Source organism: Rhododendron vialii, chromosome 9a (genome assembly GCF_030253575.1).
Source record: "Rhododendron vialii isolate Sample 1 chromosome 9a, ASM3025357v1".
In the NCBI taxonomy this organism is placed as follows: Eukaryota; Viridiplantae; Streptophyta; class Magnoliopsida; order Ericales; family Ericaceae; genus Rhododendron; species Rhododendron vialii.
This window is the reverse complement of record NC_080565.1, coordinates 15,290,394-15,306,482: the sequence shown is the minus strand read 5'-3', so window position 1 is coordinate 15,306,482 and position 16,089 is coordinate 15,290,394. Positions and strand designations below refer to the sequence as shown.

At 37.6% G+C, this 16,089-nt stretch overlaps 1 long non-coding RNA gene across 1 annotated transcript; it reads left to right on the top strand.

Moving 5' to 3' along the window:
• The first annotated feature begins 9,965 nt into the window (after nt 1–9,965).
• Nucleotides 9,966–12,256, top strand: LOC131300773 (uncharacterized). Its single transcript, XR_009191061.1, has 2 exons — nt 9,966–11,397; nt 11,471–12,256. It is a non-coding gene; the product is annotated as an uncharacterized LOC131300773 (long non-coding RNA).
• The last annotated feature ends 3,833 nt before the right edge of the window (nt 12,257–16,089 follow it).

Below are 16,089 nucleotides of genomic sequence, written 5' to 3'. Positions count from 1 at the left end.
ACCATGGGGAGCGCCGGCATTGTTCATGAAGAAGAAAGAAGGAACCCTTCGACTATGTCTAATCCATAAGTCAAGCGCCAATTTCAGGGACGAAATTGTTTTAAGGGGGATAGATTGTAACAACCCTGATTTTTAGTAAGTAAAGAATTTCGTTAAAAATTTGAATTTTATTTTAATACTTGGATTCGCTTTCAAAAAAATTCCTTTTGTATTTCTAAAAATCTGTCATAATTAGATTTTAGTCTTTTAAAAAAAATTATATTTCTTGGCTAGAAATTCTACTTGGCAAGTATAGTTATATTCTAACCAATTAGTTAAAGGGACATAACTACCAATTCATCTAGTTACTTTCTCTTAACCCTAGATGAGCCTTTTGAACCTCCTTGAACCTTTTGAACCTTTCAAACCCTAGTGGAACCCTTTGGACCTTTAATCTTTACCCATTGGACGATAAAAGTTAGGGAAACTTTTATCCATTGGACAATAGATCTTTCATCAAAGATCTTTTGATAGATTTGATAAGTACAAGGATATAGTAATATATAGTTATATATACACATGTGCAAAGGACAAATATTAGATATCATCCCATCCCATTATCCATTGGTTATTAACCACTAGGGAAACTTTTGCCCATTGGATAATAACTACTAGGGGAATTGTTATCCATTGGATAATAGCACTAATCTTCCAACAAGGTACAAGGTTTTTATTAAATAATCAAGTTTTGGATTTTCCATGTGATTTTGTGCATTAAAATATTGGGTAAATCTAAATCCTAGATTCTAAGTACTTTTTGTAATATAGTAGTACTTGTACCTTATGGTTATTTTAATCCTAGTCCTTTATTTAATTAGGTACTTAGTACTACCTCCATATTTAAATATTGGGCATGAGTACACATTCATATCATATTATATTAGGCCCTAGATTTGGCAATGTACATAATCTATTTGTTTAATACAACATGTGCCTAATTAGATTATTTTAAGGGGATATTTGATTTTGTAAATCTAGTACCCTTGGTACTTTTGTACTTATTCTTTCTTGTATGTGTGTACTAGTACTAGGAGAGAGAAAGAGGGAGAGAGAGAGAGAAGAAAGAAAGAGAGAGAGAGAGAGAGAGAGAGAGAGAGAGAGAGAGAGAGAGGAGAAAGAAAGAGAGATTGGGTTGTACACCATGATCTTCTTGCATCCTTTCAAATCCATGGTTGTATATTCTTCCTAGCCAAAAATCTATCCTACAATTGTCCTTTTATGTTTGTTTAAACACCAAATCTTGTACAAACCCTCCTTTCCTCCACCAAATCTTCCATAATCCAATCCAAGGTACAAAAATCTAGCCATGTAAGCCTAGATAACCCCATACCCTAACCTATTAAGCTTTCAATTAAGCTTGACATGTGAAAGAAAATCAAAGATATAGAGAGAGGGAGAGGAGGAGCCTTGGCCTATAAATAGCAAGCCATTCCAAGCTTAAACTCACCCCTCCACTTCTTGCTCCAACTTCTCTCTAGAAACCATTTTCAGACAGCCTACTGCCCTTCATAAATCCTCATTTTGCTCCTGCTTAAAGTAGTTTTTAGAACCAACTCCCTTCAGGAAAGTTGTAGAGCACTTCAAGACCTTCGAGTTAGACCCAAGAACCACCCTAATCGGTCAAGAAATGACAAAGATACTGACATCCAAAGTTCAGTAAAAATCTCAGATTTCCAGTTCCAGACAGCATACTGTCTCTTCCTTTATCACCATTTTTCTCCTACCTAAGTTAATTTCTAGGATCAACTTCCTTCACAAAAGTTGTAGAGCGCTTCTAGAGCTTCGATTTCAACTCAAGAACGATCATATTCGGCTAGAGATTGACCGAGTTACTGCCATCCAAAGTTCGGTCCAGATTTGCGAGTTTCACCACCCGTAGGATTTTCCAACTAGCTTATTCGGCCCCGACTAGTTTCGGATCAAGGTAGATTAATCTCTATTCATTCTCCCTAGCATAACTTCCCTAATCATTTTCTTTAAAGTATATGAGGTTTACTATCGTTTATAATTATTGGAATGCATGATGAACTTAGCTTTGGCGAATGGAAATATGAGCATGTTGAATAATCGATCTTTACATTAATAAACATATGTTGTTTAGAATTTTTCACAAAGGAAGAAAGTACGGATTTTTTTAAAAGATTGGAATTTTATCGCTTGACCGGAAGTATTCGGATTTTGATCTTTAAAAGGGTTATGAGCATGCTTACATGAATTGCTTGTATTACTTGTGGATGATCATAGAATTGCACGATCTTGCTAGTTAGTTTCAAGATTATAGTGAATGATTTATGGTTGTGAAAAGTCCTACCAAAGAGTCTATGCGTGAAAACGAGACACGAAAATCAAGAAAGTAGAAACATGACACCTAGGGTGTGTTTGTAATGCCCCGAATTTTGGGTACGTTAAATAAAACATTTTATTGAAATAAAAGCTGAGTCTAGCTTTTTATTACAAAACTTAAAAGAAGTACTTTTATTACAAACGGAAGGGAACTAAGGTTCCTAACTAATGCTCCGCTTGTTCTTCCATCCGGGCTAGCTCTTCGGCTTCAAATGCCTCCAAGGTGTAAAGTTCACCCTGTTCATCTATGAGGTCTGACATATTATACCGGCGTCGCCACCAATATAATAAGTCAGGGTCACCAAAAAGGCAACACCGTGAGCTTAAACGCTCAATAGAATAATCCAAACCCTCTAACCCTTAACTTATAACAATACAACATATAGTCAAAGATTTCCACATAGCATGCTCATCTAACAACAACACATTCGTATACGATAAACCATCAACGTTGGTGTCCAAGATTTGTGAGTTTCTCCTACGTGACTCATCGTAGACCGTGTTAACATTTTCCATATTTCATAAACGTATCACCTTTTCAAAAACTCAATTTTTAACACACCCAACCTCGGTTCCGCCGTTCCGGACTCCCGAGTATCCTCACAGTGGTTCCGCCGTCCCGGGCTCCCATTGGCACACATTGTATTGGCTCCGTAACGCGGATAACCAAGCACACATCCAACCTCGGTTCCGCCGTTCCGGACTCCCGAGTATCCTCACAATGGTTCCGCCGTCCCGGTCTCCCATTGGCACACAAAACACACACCACACAATGGGCTACAACATCCGGCCACATTGCGGTTTCCAAAACATTTCACACTTTTCAAAACACGCCCTTTTCATAAACCACACCCTAAGTGTCATGTTTCTACTTTCTCGATTTTCGTGTCTCGTTTCTCATGCATAGACTCTGCGGTGGGACTTTTCACATACGATATCATTCATTGTAATATTCAATCTAACAAGATCATCCATTTAAAACTACTTGACATGCTTGAATCACTTAATAACAAACATCATGCATTTCATACACTTCCAACAAAAGATAACATTATCTACCTTAGATGACATGATTAAAGTTTCTTCCTAATGAACTTATATTTGGTTACAAGACTATATTTGGGAAAATAGGTAAGGATAACTACTTGGGATGGAAGTTAAGGAAAATCCTACCGTGCTTCTTGACGGTAGTAGTCGACTAAGAAGATTGGTCGTTGGTTTTGGATTTCGGCGGCGTAACGGCGTCGGTTTGCTTCGAAAGGAAGAGAGATGAACTTTTCTCTTCCTAGAAACAACTCTCTAACTTAACTAAGCTACTTTAAAGATCTAACGGTGGTTTTGGGAGGTGGTTTGGTGGTTTCTCTCAAGAACACTCAAGAACACAAGAAAAGAAGAACTTTGGAAGCAAGAACTCTTGGAATTTCTAGAGAGAAGTTGGAGCAATGGTTGAAGGTGTGAGTTTAAGCTTGGAGTGAGCTTCTATTTATAGGCAAAGGCTCTCCCTCTCTCCCTCTTGGCCGGCCCCTCTCTCTCTCTCTTTAAGTCACACTTTTTCTTCACATGTCAAGGTTGATTGAAAGGTTGGAAGCTAATTTGGTAGGCTTGCATGGCTAGGTTAGTCCTTGGATGGGATTCTTGGAAGATATGTTGGAAAGGAGGAGACATTGGTACAAGATTCATGGTTTAAACAATTGGAATTGGTACAAAGGAGGACAATGGTGGTAGATATGGAAGATATACATCTTCCAAGTTTGAAAAGATGAAGAATCACCAAGTACAAGTCCCATCTTTCTTCTTCTTCCTTCTTTCTTCCTTCTCTCTCTCTCCCTCTCCCTCTTTCTCTCTCTCGGCCTCTCTCTCTCTCCTCTCTCACGGCTCTCTCTCTCTCCTCTCTCCTCTCTCTCTCTCTCATGTCCTAGCTATATATATATGTATAAGTATGTACAAACATGTAAGAATACAAATAAACAATAGGTACTTTTGTACAAAAGGGCAATTTGGTCTTTAAGGGTCAAGATTTCCCCAATAATCAATTAAAAAAGTACGAGTACTTTAATTAATATAATAATGTATTTTTGTACTCCCGGGAATCTTAACAAAACATTAGTTTAATGAGATAAGTACTTTGTTTGAAAGATGAGCCTATTACCCAATGGTTAATAGAATCCCTAATGGTTATTATCCAAAGGATAATAAGGTACGGGTACTTTAAATACTAAACTAAGTTTTTGAAAAAAGACTACATGTCCTTTTGTAAAATCCCATGTGTTTATATATATATATATATATATATATATGTACTTAATCAATTAAATAAATAAAGGGCTTTTGTCCAATGGGTAAAGATTACCCTAACGGTTATTGTCCAATGGTCCAAGGTTACTTGGGTACTTTTATTAGAAAAAATAATTAAAAGTACTTTTCAAAACAATTAAAATGTCATTCATAGTACTTTGTTTAAATCTTTCAAAATCCTTTTAATATAAAGTAATGGGTTTCTTTTATCCAATGGATAATAGTTCCCCTAACAATTATCGCCCAATGGATAAAGAACAAAACTAAAATTATAAAAGAAAATAACTAAACAATTTCTAGTCTAGGGTTCAAAAAGGTTCAAAAGGTTCAAAAGGTTCAAGATGGGCAAAACGGTCCATCTTTGGTTAGAGAAAAGTAACTAGGTGGCTTTTTAGTTTGGTTACTCCATCAAGCCGGTTAGAAGCCAACTAGGCTTGCTAAGTAGGACTAAAAGTCAAGAAATGATTCTCGAGGGGCTAAAGTGCGATTAGGGTTTCTAGTCGGGAAATACGATGATAAGGCGTTCGATTTCTTAAAGACTAACCGTTTAAGAATTAATAAGGAAATCAACAAGCAGTCAAGAGAAATTTAGAAATTTCGAATAACAACGAGATTTTTATTGAACGAAAAATCGGAGTTGTTACAGTGTTAATGGTAAAGTATGTTTGAAACCGCAATGTGGCCGAATTTCGTAGCCCATTGTGTGTGTGGAAACCGCGATGTGGCCGGACTTGGTAGCCCATCGTGTGGATTGTGAAAACCGCAACGTGGCCGGACTTGGTAGCCCGTTGTGAGGATGAAAAAATGTGGCCGGACTTGGTAGCCCATTGCGTGGATTGTGAAAACCATAACGCGGCCGGACTTGGTAGCCTATTGTGAAGATTGCCAATGGGGCCGGACGTGGTAGTCTCATTGGTAATATGGCTTGGTTATCCGCGGAGAGGAGTCAATGCAAAGTTTTGTGTGCCAATGGGAACCCGGTGCGGCGGAACCATTGTGAGGATACTCGGGAGACCGGAACGGCGGAACCGAGGTTGGGTGTGTTGAAAAATGATTTTTGAAATGTTGGTCGGTATATGAAATATGGTGACACGGTCTACGATGAGTCACATAGGAGAAACTCAGAAAATCATGGACACCAACGATAGTTTGAATAGCGAATGTGGATGTATTATTGTTACTATCTGTTGTATATGATCTTTTGCTTGTAAGTTAAGGGTTAGTGGGTATAGGGTTACTCTATTGAACTTTTGTAGCTCACGGTGTTACCTTTTGGTGACCTTGACATATTATATTGGTGGCGACGCCGGTATAATGTGTCAGACCTCATAGATGAACAGGGTGAGTTGTATACATTGGAGGCCTTCAGAGCCGAGGAGCTTGCTAGGATGGAAAAGCGAGCGGAGCAATAGTTAGGAACCCTAGTTCCTTCCCCTGTTGAGTAAATGTACTCTTATGAGAATTATGATATAATAACGAGCCAGACTCCATTTGGTTTTATCAATAAAATGTTTATTTAACGTACCCAAAAATTGGGGGCGTTACAGATTCCTTCAACACCCACTTCTTTGCTTTTCTCATACTTGACAATCATTAATTCCTGATGCACAGAAGGAGGAATCCATCCATTAACATGGATCCAATCTCTCCCTAATAAAGCATTTTAGCATATGTATCAACTACAAAGAAAGTCGTATCAGTTTCTATACCGCCTATTGCCAATCTAATTGAGATTATTCCCTTTGCATGTTGGCTTTCCCCCGTAAATCCTGCAATGGCTGTGCTAGTTGGTATTAATTCTGATCTTCATTTCCCAAACTTTTTCAGGGTTCGAAAGGGTAAAATGTTTACTGCAGCCCCATTGTCCACCAAAATTCTATTAAGGGGAATTCCATCGAAACATGATGTGATGTATAAAGGTCTTAAATGTTATCTCATGGCATTAGTAGACAGCTTGAATGGATATGAAATATCAACATAATTTAGATCAATTACCAATGGATATTCGATACCAGACGTAGAATTTGGCACAAAGCTAGCTCTTTCTTTCAAACTTACCTCTAAGCTCTCTTGTTTCTGCTCAATTTCGCATATCAAATCCTCATCCATTTCTACTTGAGCCACTTCTTCGAAATCACAATCATTGCAAATGATGGTAAGTTCATCATCACTGCGTGTGTCTTCAGAGATGTCAAATTTGCCCAAATTCAACCTTATATCATCTTGTTTTGAAGATGTTTCCCCATTTCTGAGGAAATCCATAAAATAGGGATAAACCATATTGATTTGGACTTCAGGTTGTCTCCCAAACTGAATGCTCAAAGTCTCATTGGTTGGTTTGACTGTCTTTTCCTTCACTTTCTCCTTGGAATCAACCTCTTGTGCTGAGAGTTCCAGAGGAGAAGAACTTCCTTCCAACCCTCCTTGTTCCACCAACATGGCTTCCAGTAAACCAGACTGATAACTAGCCAATGAATTGGGAGAAGGAGGATTTAAATTCTCTTCAAGCATGGTAGAGGCCTCTCTTTTTAGAGTTTCGTCCCTTCGAAACTGGATTCGAAATTCATCTTCTGGGTCTTTTTGAGCTGTATTAAACCTTGGATTAGGTCTTGCTCCTCTCCTTGATTCCTCTCCAGTTGAGGACTCTCGTGACTGAAAAAGTGAGTACTTCCTCTGAAGCTTTTCTGAGTTCTTGAGAGTAAAGGAACCATCTGGGGTATCTTGAATTTGGGATCCTTTATTAATACCCATTGTCCAGGAGTTGAATTTGGTGGTTTATATGTCTTATTCCCACTTTTAATTGAATCTTTGTATCCCTGAAATAAATCAGGCTTAACCTGCTTCAAGAACCAGTCAGGGACTCCTTTTACCAAAGTGAATTCCTCCTGATTAATTTCTTCTTGTGGCCCTATTGTTTGGCCAATATTGGCCTTTTTAGAGGGAGGTATTTCTCTCTTTGGTGCAGGTGGAACTGGACTAGTAGGAACATCCCTCTGGGAACTTGATCCTCCCCTTCCTGATTTGTTCCTGAATCCTGTCACGAAAAATATTGCATGAGACCAAGAATCATGCCATTTACAGTATGTCTTTCCATTCTTTTCTTCTACAGTGGGCAGTTTCACATTTGAAGGCAACTTAATAATCGTCTTTCTTAATAAATAATCAAAGATTTCATCAGCCTTTGATATGTCAAATGAATAAACTTTATTGATCTCCTTTGGTTTAAATTTCTGCCCTATAGATACATTCTTTCGAATTAAGGGTTCACAAACATAAGGACCATGCTCAGTTATTTCTGCAGCATCGATCTCATAATTGGGATTTCGATAGTAAGTTGAGTAACAAGAATTATGTCTATCCATATCCTCTTCTAGCAAAGATTCATATCTAGTTACTTTGTAGGTCATATCTACAAAGTCTCTAAGCTCTATAGATTCAAACCTCTTTCAAAGTTCTCTTTCTAGACCATCTTCTGCTAATCTTACAAATTCCGCCTCTGGTAGTTGGAGTTTACATTTGGTCCTAGCCCTTTTAAACCTAGATATGAAATCAGCTACTTTTTCATCTGGCTTTTGCCTTAACCTAGCCAAGTCTGCCATAGAAACTTCAAGCTCTGCATGGAAAAATTGTGCATGAAACACTTCCTCCATTTGAAACCAATTAGCTATTGATCCCGATTGTAAATTGGTATACCAAGCAAAAGCTAGTCCAAAAAAAGAATTTGGAAATAATTTAAACTTCATGAAGCCATTTTGAGCCAAATTCTTACATTGTGCAGAAAATCTAACAATATGTTCTACAGAAGACTATCTCCCATCCCCATAAAACAAAGTAAAATTTGGGATTTTACAGTCCCTAGGGATCTGAAATGTCCTATCTATCTATTTAGGATATGGCTTCCTGTAGATCTGTGGTTGTACCCCCCGAGTTCGAGGTCCACACACCTCTTGGATGAGATCAATCACTTGGTCTCTTAACACAGAATTTTCCCCAAGAAGATTTTGTCCTTGGTTCACTACAAGGGGTTCTACGAGATCGTCCTCATGGAGCTCTCTATGAACACCTGACTCTTCTTGGTTTTCTCTCAGAAGTTCTCCATACACAGGCTGTTGTATCCCACCAGTTGGGGATATTAACCTATGCATTCATGGAGTTTCTTTCCTAAGATTATCTCCATAAATGGGTGGATGATTTCTCGCAGTAGGCATCCTTTGAGAAGGATTCTGAGGGTTATTACCTCTCCTAATTGGCTTATACCTTTGGTCTAATTCAATGACATCCTCCCATCCCCCAAGCATTGGTTCGAAGAGAGGATTCACACTCTATGTATCCCTATTGTTCCTTTGAACACCAGGATTAAAATTAAAAGGTTCTTTTGGGACATCATTAACAGACTTTATTGGCCTAACTGGCTCATACCAAGATTGAGGTATTTTCTCTTGGTACATTTTTTCTTTGCCTGGCCTAGATTTAATTTTACCCTATCCAATATCCTCTCCAAACCTTCCTTCGAAAAGGCCTTGGTGAGTGCTTGAGTTAGGATGGTTGTTTAGTCCAATATTTCCTGGACTGTGCCTTGCTGACTATGGATCAAGTAGCCTATTTTTCATGCTTTTGATCATGGCTCTCTGAGTTTTAGCCATCTCTCTAAAAATAATCATTATTTCTTTGAAAATCTCCTCTTTATCTTGATCTTTACCCCTAGTCTGACCTGCTTGGTCATTTTGAAGTACTTCATAAGAAGGCTCCTCAATTCCTAAAGCTATTTGGGAAACTTCAAGGCCAATGGGCAGGTTTTGTTCCATAGCTTGCTCTGTGATAACCTCTTCTTCTGGCTCTAAACCACAGATAGGTGTTTTTATTTGTTTCCTAACCCTTGGCATTTTGACACCTTCGAGTCCCACCGGGCGTGCCAAAAATTATTTGGGCTAAATTAGCTCAACCTTTGGCAAATGATTATGTGCGGGCGTGCCAGAAAATAATATAATTTATCCTTTTCAAATTAACTCAAAATAGCTAATTTAATCAGGCAATTGTGTTATCCGTTCGATTACCTCAATTAAGAGGATTTTTCGTATCAATCAAATAATAGATTAACGCTCTTCAATCAAAATAGATAATTGAACATAAACAAGTTTGAATTTAATCAAAAGTAAGTTTATATACAATTACTCTTAAGATTTCGATAAGAATAATTTGGAAATATAGGCACACTTAAATTGAATCGAAAGCAAGTGTAGAGACCCGTAATTTTTTTTTTTAAGAAATGTTGCAGTCATTGGTAAAGGAAAAAATAGTAGAATACGAGAAATGACATGATTATTTAATTTGGGGTAAATGTGCTGGAAATTAGAAGTTCAGGATGCAAGTGTAAAGTGCATCGGTGTGTATGTGTAGGTGTGTGTAGGGAATTATTTTCCCCCACTTGTTTCTTATTTCCCAGGCACACCCACACACACATCACAATCTCTCTCTCTCCCTCCTGCGTCTCTCGCTCTCTCTCTCTCTGCTCTCCCTCCAAAAAACTCTCCCTTACGTTCTCTCCTCAATTTCATCTACTTGGGGCATAATTCTTGACAAAGACCAAGAATTAAAGTTGTTCTACGGAACGAGGGCTACCTATCCATCCAAGGAAAATAACGATCGGGCCACGTGGGAATTCGGTTGACTTGGTCAAACGGTCGGGTTTTGCTCAAAACCCACGAGGTAGGGATTTCTTACTCTTGCTATGTGTTTATACGCTGTTTATGTACCTAAATCGTGCCTTGTTTCATTGTTTGAGGCTGCTTCTTTCAATCTCGAAAATCTGCAGATTATGGTCTCGGTTTTCGGGGTTTTCTCCTTCTTAAATTTGGAATTGAATTTTGGTTCCTTCATATGAAATAGAGTAGACTTAAAGCTCGTTCTACTTTCGCAGGAATCACCAAAAACCGTTGAGAATTGAATTAATGGTGGATTTTAGAACAATTGGTCTGCAATCTGTCACGTTTCTGCATGACAGATTCATGTAGCTACTGAAAATGCTAATTTCCCATCTTTGGAGTGCAGATTTGACTAGGGTTCATTTGCAGCTTTTAAACTTCGTTCAATCACGCAACTTTTGGGACTGGAATCACTTAAAAATATTAAGAACTCAATTTATACTGATTTTTAGAAAATTGCCATGTAATCTGAAAATCTGGGCAGCTTACAGAGCAGAGTTTTTCATCGTTTAGCGATGGTTAAATGACCCTATTGGTTATGGTTCTTATGGGTTTTAAATTTTGGTAAGTTGGTGATATTTGGCGTTGGAATCATTGAAAAATATTAAGTATGAGATTTTTAATGAATTTTTGAACATGGACTGCTTTGTTGAAAATTAGGATATGCTTATTTGTCGATTTTAGATGATTACGGTACCCGTTCATTGTCTAGGTATTCGGGTAATTAAGTGGGCATTGTGGCATGTTGTGATGAATGTTATGAGCTTGTTATGTGTTGAGTATGATGTTATTAGGTAATGTGAGAGGTAAAACATAATTGAGACGATGGAACGGATATGAAGAAAGCCACGGATCCACCGTACGGTGTGGTGCCGGAAATGGGACGCATTGGGTCCCAAATGCCCGAAATTAAATGAAAAGATTTTAATGGACGCACGGGGCCCCAAATGCCCGGAATTGAATGAAAAGATTTTAGTGGACGCACGGGGTCCCAAATGCCCGGAATTGAATGGAAGATGTTAGTGGATGATGGGGTCCCAAATGCTCGGAATTGAAACAGGGTCCCAAATGCCCGGAATTGTATTAAAAAGGAAAATGGCTAATACTTGAGAAATACAAGACAAATTGATTATGTTCAAAAAGGAAATTCAGTGATATGTTTGTATTGTTTTGCTGATAGATATACTCATTGTCATTAGCATGTTGGGGTTTGTTGTACATATATAATGCTACTCACATATTACTGTTTGTGCGTGATCATCACATATACGTATAGATTGAGGCAGAATGGAGTTATTGTGTAGCAATGGACAAGTGACGGTTGAGGACAAGTTGTGGTCTAATTAGAATAATTCGAGTCGATTTTTGCTTCTAGTTGACGAGTGAGCTATTAGGAATCTCCTTATGAAATCATGATCCCCTGGTTGTAGTATGCTTGTTTGTGGTGGAAGACCCATGTTTCTTTGTGGTATCTCGTCGTATTCACTCGCTCTAGATGCATGATTCATCGCATTTTCATATAGTTTGTGTATAGATTTCTCTACTAGGCTAGTGTAACTCACCCTATCATTTTCAGGTATGATTCAAGGAAGTTGGCATGGCGTACATATCGTGCTTGTTGATCATGTCTTTCAAAGGTATAAAAGAGGCGATTATTTACATTTGAACCGAAAGAAGTATTTTGGAAAGACATTTGTTACAACTGTAATATTATTTTCTTCGGATATTGGCATTTTGATAACTTGGGGCCATTGAGCCAAAAATGTAATATCTGAATCTTATTTGAGAACAGGGGAAATGAAGATCTTTTGGGTATTAATTGTATTACTGCAAGAACTTTATTTATCAAAAAGAGTATTCATTATGTATGTAGAAAATCGATGGCGTGACAGCAAGCCTATATTCAACTACTCTTTGGCAAGAAAAAGACAGAAAGATATAAGATAACTTGAATTTAATCAAAAGTAAGCTTACATTCAAATAAGTTTTCAAACTTACAAAATACTAAACTTACTAAATTACTCTAAGTCCTAAACTACTTTAGATCTCTAAGCAATCATTTTGTACGGATTGTCAGATGATGAAATTTTGTCAGGAGTTCTCTCTTCAATTGTTTCTTCTATTTATAGACGATGAGTTTGTCTTTAACCTGCGTTCTTCTCGTTTTCTTTTGATGCCCACGCCTTCGTTCAATTTGATTCAAAAACATTCTTCATTCCCTGCAAAAGCGGTTGCAAAAGCTTTCGAGCGGTTGCTTGACTTGGTCTTCTCAAAAATTTCTTCTCCTTCCATGTTTGTTGGTGGAGATTGTGGTTAACTTCTGGGTAGTAGGTTCTTGTTTTTGTGCAACATGAATTAGTGCTTCGAAATAATTTACCCAGATGATTCACTGTAAATATAACCAATTTTCCTTATGAAACGGATCTCGAATGACACTGTTCAATGGTTTTAAGAGTTAATCAATGGTTACGCTTAATTATCGTTTTAATACCTATCATTCGATGACCAAACGTGGTCGTTTTCAATCCAAACGATACCGTATAGTACTAAAATAATATCATCATTAAACCCTTTGATTCTCTTAATCTCAGGCTTAATCATGACGTGTTTTGATTGGATAATACACTATTTGGTGCTACGTGTATTTTTCTTATTGGGTGGCATATTTTAGGATGTAAACACCACGACAAGAATTTTAGAAAATATAATTATTATATGTAAAAAATAATTATTCCCAACTTATATGAACTTGCCACTTTAACTTAAAATAAATTAACCTAAAAAATTAAACAAGTTAGCCAAAACAGTTGATACTGTGCACGACTCGGTGGTAGTGAATTTCTCTTTTAGTGGACTTCCAAATTTTCAATGCCGGCATTGTGCAGTAGGATCAAACTAGTGAAGACTATGATAAATGATAATTATCTGGCAAGTTTCTTGATCACATATATTGAGAATGACATAGCTAGAAGGTCTCTAACTAAAAATCTCCAAACCCTAGCTACCAATAGCCCTTCCCCTCCCCTCCTTCTCAGGCGGGGGGAGGGGAGGGATCCTTCCCCTCCGATCCCCCCCCACCCCCGATCTATCTCCCTCTGTTCTCTTCCCCCCACCATCGAACCGTCTTCTCTCTCAATCCCGTGACTGAAGTTCGAGCATCCATTATGAACTTTTCAGCCATATCATCTTCCGGCGACGTTTTGGGGTTTTGGTTTCAATGGTTGCAAGTAAGATGTTGTCCACCACCGTTCTTGGCCTCCATCTTCTTAGATCTGTGACCTGACGCCATCTACCGCGTTTGCTAGGCGACAATCTCCCAACAATGTGTTCTTATTTTGTGAAACAGAGGTGGTGGTTATGAGTCTATCAAGGTGGTTGCAAAAGATTGGCAGTGGATGTCTCGGCGGTGCTTCTTTTATTTTGTTGTTTGTTTTAATAATGTCATCTCTTTGGGAGGTTTCTTCTCATTTTGTAGGGCGGCGCATCTATGCGTTTATATGCTCTTTTTGATGGAGTGTCCGATCTGTGGACTTCCAACCTTCCCCCATTAGAATCTTTTGATGAATACTACTTCTCAACTTTTGGCAAAAAAAAAAAAGACATAGCTATAAGTTTTGATACCGATTCTATCATCGATATTTTTAACGACATAAAAGAGTGTCGGGCATAATTCAAGATGCCTCACTTTAGTAGATCGATTAAATTAAAGTTGGTCTTTTTTGTACTCTTTATGCAAATGGCAAATATCATTTAGCATAGTTAATGTTATGTTATTTTCATTTTTTTCTAGAGTTGATTACTATTCATATTGTAATGCATTTTTTTTAGTATACATTTCACCATTGCTAGAGTAAAATCCTAGCTTCATCTCTGGTTCAATCCATCATTGAAGTTAATAATAGACATCATGTTAGACTGTGGAATTAAAAGTTATGTGATTGGACTGTTGTCTGGTGCATCGGTGGTCAGCGCGTATGAATCTTAGAATTTATTCTCTTTTTTCGTAAAAAGAAATTAAAAAATTCTACAATAATAGAAAAAAGAAAGAAGATACTTTCAACTGAGAGAGAGAGAGAGAGAGAGAGAGAGAGAGAGAGTGTGTGTGTGTGTGTATAAACACACAAATTATCCAGTGAGGGATCCGTTACGGTTCTACCGTGCGGACCTCCCATTTCGTGAGCAAATTTTGATGATCCGAGTCACTCAAAGTATACAGAACGTGATTTTAAGGGTACCTGTGAGAAATTAACAAACAATATGACCGAAAATGGCTTAATTTGAACAATTTTTTTATTAAATTGTTCAATGAAAACTGCCTCGATCAAGCCCTTTTCGGTCAATTTTTTTTTGCCTATTTCTTGCGCATATCCTTAAAATCAAGTTCTAATCACTTTGAGCGGCTCGGATCATCAAAATTTGATCGAAAAAGCGAGGTCCATAAGGTAAAACCGTGCGGGATCCCTCACTGGATAAGGACTGATACACAAATTATCCAGTGAAGGATCCCTTACGGTTCTACCGTGCGGACCTCCCATTTCCCGAGCAAATTTCGATGATCCGAGCCGTTTAAAATATGTAGAATGTGATTTTAAGAGTACTTGTAAGAAGTCAGCAAAAAAAATGACCGTGATTTTAAGGATTGTATATATATATATATATATATATATATATATATATATATATATATATATGTAGTGCTCTTCAAGTAAATGCGTCCTCATTTTAAATAAAATGTGGACGTCCCATTTTCTCATCTTTCCCGATCAAATTTTGATAATCGGAGCCACTCAATGTGTTCAGAACGTGATTTTAAGGATACAAGCGAGAAATCAGCAAAAACAAAGACCGGGAAGGGCTTGATTTGAGCAGTCTTTGTTTGAACTGTTCGATAAAAAACAACAAAAACTACTTGAATCAAGCCATTTCCGGTCTTTTTTTTTTGCTGATTTTCTATGGGTACCCTTAAAATCACGTTCTGAACATATTGAGCAGCTCGAATCATTGCTAATTGGTCAGGAAAGGGGACGTCCTTAACCTAACAAGTTAAGGGCGCCATTACCTGAAGTTTTGTATGTTGTGTGTGTGTGTGTGTGTGTGTGTGTGTGTGTATATATATATATATTATTTATTATAAAACAGAAGGGTGTAGGGACAAGTTGTTGCAACGGCTAAGATTTGTTTGATCCAAGGGTTGATATGTGCTCTCCAACTCTCTTAAGAAAGTGCCCACAATTTTTGAAATATTTTACAAAAATGTCATCTCTTCTTTTTACCCAGCTTCTGTCATTGGCATAATAAAATAAATAAGTTTCAGCTCCTATCGTTTGGATTCCTCTCTCTCTCTCTCTCTCTCTCTCTCCCTCCTGTCATCTTTCGAATCCCCACCGAGGTCTACAAATTCAATTGGAAGTTAGGCCAAAAAACATTCCTTTCGATTATCAAAAAAAAAAAGAAACATTCCTTTTGGGTTTTTGATTTATTCTGGCGAAGTTGGTTGAAAAAAGCTGCGTGAAAGCTAGGCCAAGAAAGCTCCGTGAAAGCAAAAGTAATGGGTCTAACAAAGAAACCATTTTTTGAAAGTGGTGTGAAATATTCCTTTGGGATTTTTTTTGGAATTTTTTGGTGTCTGTTTCTTTCTAGGGTACAAGTAGTGTTTAAATTTCAATCTAGCTATTCTTTCAGGTGGAATTTGTGCCTGTTCTGAGTGTTC